This window comes from Gavialis gangeticus, unplaced genomic scaffold (assembly GCF_001723915.1).
Source record: "Gavialis gangeticus isolate Ggan-Ray unplaced genomic scaffold, GavGan_comp1, whole genome shotgun sequence".
NCBI classification, from domain to species: domain Eukaryota; kingdom Metazoa; phylum Chordata; order Crocodylia; family Gavialidae; genus Gavialis; species Gavialis gangeticus.
In genome coordinates, this window is record NW_017729029.1 from 14725063 (window position 1) to 14730725 (window position 5663).

Below are 5663 nucleotides of genomic sequence, written 5' to 3' on the forward strand. Positions count from 1 at the left end.
ACCCCGGCCCCGCCCCGCAGCCCCGCCCCCGGGCTCAGTCCCGGCCGGGGGCGGGGCGGGGCGGGGAGACCTCGCTCGGGGCTGCGGGCATCACCACTGCCCCGAGCCTCCTTCCCGGAGCCAGCCCGGCCCGGCTCTTCCCTAGCGGAGCAGCTGGCAGGTAAGTCGGGGCGGGGGTCTCCGTCTGCCTGTCTCTGGCGCGGTGCTCGGGGCTTTCCAACCTGCTCGGCTTCTAGTTCAGCCCCGGATCCGGTCCCCCCCCCCCCGATTCGGATCTGGGTCCAGGGAGCCTCAACCAGGGGCACCACGAGATCCTGCCGGGGTGCCACGCACGGGTAGCGCTGCTCCGCATGCCGGCGCGACACCGGGCATCTCGGACAGGCGGAACAGCCCCCTCTGCCCAGCCAGCGGCTTTCCAAGTGCTCTGAATGAATTGCTCTAGTGTTTTGGGGAGGCAAAAAACAGCTGATAAAAGTGGCATTTGCAAGGGGCGTCTCACACCTGAAAAGGCTGAGGGCCCCTGCTCTATCCCTCCCCACTAAATTACCTAATCAGGTTAAAATGGGCAAACCTGTGAAGAGTTAGTTGCCTTTCTTCTGAACTTGTCCGACTGCTCTGTGCAGGGGAGAGGGGGAAACAGAGTGAACGGTTAATCCGGTTTCTGCAAACATCCTTGAAACCGTATTGATTTGCATCCGTCACCAAATAAGGCCTCAGGATTTCCAACTTCAAGTTTTCTTTAAAAAAAAAAAAAAGCCAAAAAAGCCCACCCACATTCTTCATTTTTGAGACCAGCCTTTTTCGTCCCCACTCCCCAGCTACTGCATTCCTGAATGCAACCCAAGCCCTCGTCTCTGCTCAGAAGCCATCAGCGAATAAAAATGTGTTCTGCCGTAAAAGTAGCTAGAAAAATCCCGACGAGGTGTGTCACAGTTAACATCATACATGCAAAAATAGGAGGCCAGTTAAAACGCTTAGGTTTTTAGCATGGCGCTGTTACGGCAGAGGTACAAGTGCATTTCTCAGCCCTGCCAGCATTGGGAGCCTGGACCACAGGATCAAGGATCGGGTCCAGAAGGTCTTTCCAACAGAACGAATGCTTCTGCTGCAACGGGTTGTGCGACCTGTTCGGCGTACGAGGACACAATTCTTCCTTAGGGGAAATACATGGAGGGTTTTTAAACCTGTTGAAAACAAAAACACGCCGAAACCTCCTGGCTGGCATGCGTTTCGGAAGGTTTGTTTAAATGAAACCCCGTTGTGCACGCAAAGCCCAGATACGTAGCGCGAACCCGCGGCGTGGAAGTGGTGTCAGATATTGCAGTGTAGCAAGGCACCTTCTCAAGGCTGATTCAGCCCTGCGTTTTAGAGCAATTTCCATAAAACGGATCATTTGCTTTCTGGTAGCACGGACAGGCCTGGCCCCCCGCGTGCACACGTGCTGTTCGGAGATGCAGCACGTGTGCGCCGCTGAAGGCTTTCTTCCAGAAGTTAACTTTTCCCTTCCCAAGTTCTACATTTTCTATATTCCTCTATCCCATGGTGTACAGAAAGCCTGTCTGATGCGACTTCACCCCCTTCTTCTCAGCTCATTGACTTCTCCTGAGCTAGCTGTGTGCAGACGCAAAAGCAGCAATCATTTGTCGAAGTGTTCAGTGGGGTGGTATACGTTCGGGACACCCAACCCTTGTCTTGGCCGAGATAATGCAAATCATCTCCTTGCCATAATGCAAATCATCTCTTTATTGTAACCCTGACAAATTCTGGCTCGTGATGTTTGCACAAGGGACGTTTTAAGTGTCACCAAGTGTATTTAGTTCAGTCAACTGACAGTTCTCCTCTGTAAGAGATATACGTGTCTCACCAGAAATACCTCAACCCTCGGCTCTGTCGTGCCCAATCTTTGGCACGGTGTCTGTGGGAGGAAGAGGGTCCTCGCGTTTCATTTAGACGACTTTGACTTGGGAAGGAATTTTAACCATACGGCTCTCGAGACGCCAGGACTCTGAAAGATTAAAAGTGATTTTGCCAAAATGCGTGTTTCCGTCTCCACAGCCCATTTTTGGAGGACTGTGCTATGTGCTGTGGCTTCCACCCTACTATCCCAGCCCATGCAGGCCAAGTTTCTGGTGACTGAGTAGGGGCTCGGGGACTGGGCGAGAGCCCCTCTCCTCGCATCTCGGGTGAATAGCTTGTTGTGGCACTTCCTGAACAACAGCTTGTGCACGGTCGTCGCCCCTGCTGCAAGTGCTTCGTGTGTGGTGCTCCTGTTAAAGGTATCGGTGGGACGGTCGGGTCCGACTTGGGAAGCGGGTGACGTACGGGTGAAGAAATGCTGGCTCAGGCTGCAAAGTTCAGCAGGTGAGGAACAGTTTGAGGGCATAGGGAGCCTTTGCACAGCTCACCATGTGTGGTTCCTGCTTGGTGCAATGCTTCACCCCTTGCCCAGTTTGTTTGTCCCTGAGGCTGCACCTGCCCCTTGCCTCAGCTGGAGCACATCCAGAGCAGCACAGAGTGCTCTTCACGGCAGCAAGCGTGCCACAAACTCCAAACACAAGCCGTTTACCAAGTAGCTTAGAGCACATCCTTATCTCTGCCATGAAGATAGAGCAGTACCCAAGGGCCAGGCACAGATGGGGTGGAAACAAGACACAGAATAGTCCCAAGCCCTCAAAACCAAGTAGGAAAGGGGAGGGGTGATATGGCAGGATCAGGAAAAGGGCAGTACTGCCACCGTCTGCTTTTTTCTGCATGAGACCTGAAATTTGCTGGTGTCACTGGGGCAGTATATAGCACGGTGGTGGTCGGGGGAGCTGGAAGAATGCAGGTTTCTGCCCTGGAGACCCAGGCTCTTATCTGCTCGTTGTCACTGTGGGAAATCATCCAGTGAAGTGAGTCTGGGCTCATAAAAGCTCATTGACTATCTAAATCAGATGGATAATGCACATCTCTACCCAGCCTTTTGTCCCCGTTATCCAGCCACATCCACCTTGTGCATGGTCGCTTTGTAACCCGGCCCCTGCCAGCCTTCAGAAACTCACCCACACGCGACCCCTCCCCGAGGCCTGGGAATTTGAGCACCTTGGTTCAAACCAGTTAGCAGGAGGACACCCCAGGCAGGCGGCTCGAAGGCTGGATGTCTGATCCTTTAGCCTACAATGGGTCCCAAAGGATGGCTTGAAATGGAAGAGAAAAGCCTGAGAAATACCAGACACCCATGGGTGCCCATGTTGCTGGGTGCATTTAGACCTGGTAGTGCTGGTTGTGGGGGACGTGCTGGAGGAGTGCGGTGGGGAAAGACGGGATTATTAGTGCTGCTTATCAGCCAGAAAGGATGCTGGTGGGGCCAGCACACAGACCCGCCTTCCCTCACATCCTGCAAGTCCTTATTTTTAGCAGCGAAGCAAATCAATCATCTGGTGAGAAGGGCCACAGCTAAGACTTCTCTGCAAAGACCTTGCTCTGCTTCTCTGCCGAGTAATTGCAGCAGAACGCCGCAAAAAGCCCTTCCCTGGAGCCCAGGGCTCACAGCCCACGTTGGTTAATTATGTGGAGAGCAGACTGTGCGGGATCGGGACCCCCGTGCTTGGAGTTAACTCTGGCATAGGGCTCAAAGCTGTTGCCCATGTCAGTTGGTGGTGGTCTGGCACGAGCAGTGCTGGGTGGGTGATGAATGATCTGCGTAACATCAGCCCGATCGTCTCTGGCTGCATAAATAGTCTCCACTTCAGAAGCCTGCTGCAGGCAGGGGGTAGAAAACCCTGGAGAGTTGTGCTGGGAGAGATTTGCTATAGCTAACCCAGCACTGGGTGGACCCCCAAGGAGCCGCTGGCTACGAACAAACCCCCCGCTCTTAAACAAGCATCTTGGAGTAGCCTGCATTGGAGGATCAGTATCGGGGTAAGCACCACTTGCTCCCCTGTGTTTGCACAGGTTATGGCAGCAATCACCTGCCAACATGGGAGTGCGGCACTGATCCTGCTTTCTGCAGCTACGGGGCACAGGCAGTCCCATGCCCACCTAGTCAAAGCAGGCCAATTTTTGCCCTGAGCACGGTTCCCTGGAGTCTCCCAGAGCCTTGGGGGCGGGGGGGAAGTGGCTTTTGTGCTGGAGGTGGAGGGTCTCAATACTCAGATCACTAGGGTAGGAGGGCAGGGACACGGCCCCTAGCCAGGCTGGCTGCAGGCCCCTCCATTGCCTCAGTTTCCCTTTCCTGGAGGTCTCGAGCTGCCCCTGGATTCTTGCACAAAGCAACAGCTCCCCCCAGCCTGGCTTCTTCCACTCTTTGCTGAGCTCGGTGGGTCCTTCTCCAAACCCCCCAGCTCCTGCGGCCGGGTGCAGCATCGGGCCTCTTCCCTCCTGAGGCTTCAGCTCTTTGCTGCAGAGCTCCCCACCTGCCTGGCAGTCGCAGCTCTTCACTTAGCCCTTTATCAAGGCTTCACTGGCATAGGCAGCCTCTTGCTGTAGCAAGCTCTCTTGGCAAAGCCTCCCCTCCAGCTGTCTGAAGTGCCCCTATATAGGAAGCCTTGGCCCCTGGTTATCACCTGACCCAGCCATCGACCCCTGCATCCCAACCTGTCACCTGGGCCTGGGCAAAAAAGCACCACCACCATAGTCTCCAAATCTCTTAAAGGGTCAGCTCCCCCTGTGTCAGCAGGCTACTAGGGAAGTAAGCTGTCAGGATGTGTTGGCAACAGGGTGGTGAAAAAACGGGGGGAAAAAGTCATGGCCCTTCTAAGAGGGAGTTGCTCAGCAAACAGGGTAGTTTTGGACGGGGTGGCCTGCAAAGCTAACACGAGGTCTGTCCTTCCTTCTCTGCTTGGAGCCTGCCTTGCTCCGTGCAAAGCGTGGAGGTTAAAGGAGACTTGGGAAAGGGCTTTTCCCCATCCCCTCTATGGGGGATCGTCCAGGACCTCGCAGGCATTGTACACTCAACAACGCTTTCAGGAGTAGGACCTGCCGGCGAGGTCAAACATCCACCTGTGGGTAGCCATGAAAGCCAGACTATAGCTCCCTCCTGGCTGCCAGGAGCTTGGGGGTAGGATCACAGAAAGAAGAAAAGTTTCTCAAAAGAAGTGCCCACAGTTGTGGGAAGCATTTGAACTTGGTAGGACTTGAACCACTCCCTCTTTGTTTGACTTGGGCTGGGTGCTCCCGAGCTGTCAGCTGCCTGCATTATTTGCACTGGGGCAAAGAGGGGGGATTGCTGGGTTTGGGCCTCACCTGGTCTCAGACACAGCTGCTGTGTAACTATGTCCCTACAGACTGGGCGGTGGATGTCAAGGGCTATCGGCTGTACAGGAGGGACAGGACGGGGAGGAAAGGCGGGGGGTGGCGCTCTACGTCAAGGAGGAATACACATCCTCACCAGGTAGCACAGAGTCAGAGGAGGGGACACGGACGTGCTCTGGGTTAGCATACAAGGGGGTCGCGGGGAAAGAGACTTAACAGTGGGGGTCTACTGCAGACCACCCGACCACGGGGAAGAGCTCGACCAGGAATGCTTAAGTCAGCTCACGGAGGTCATTAGGTCAAAGGATGTGGTAGTCATGGGGGACCTGAACTTTCCAGACATCCACTGGGAAGAGCAGTCAGCCAGGTCTGACCGCTCACGTAGGTCCCTAGCCCGAATGCAGGACCTCCATCGAACCCAGGAGGTGCAC

The 5663-nt window shown here is 55.0% G+C and overlaps 1 protein-coding gene across 2 annotated transcripts in view; it reads left to right on the plus strand.

Moving 5' to 3' along the window:
• FHL1 (four and a half LIM domains 1) overlaps nt 1-5663 on the plus strand; it is a 55974-nt gene that overhangs the window by 30411 nt on the left and 19900 nt on the right. Inside the window, exon 1 of one of the 2 annotated variants that reach the window (XM_019521312.1) lies at nt 40-160. The exons of the other annotated variant lie outside the window; for it this stretch is intronic. The gene's annotated coding sequence lies outside the window, so the exon portion shown is untranslated. Of the gene's footprint in view, nt 1-39; nt 161-5663 lie in introns of those variants that run through there. 2 annotated transcript variants of the gene reach the window in all.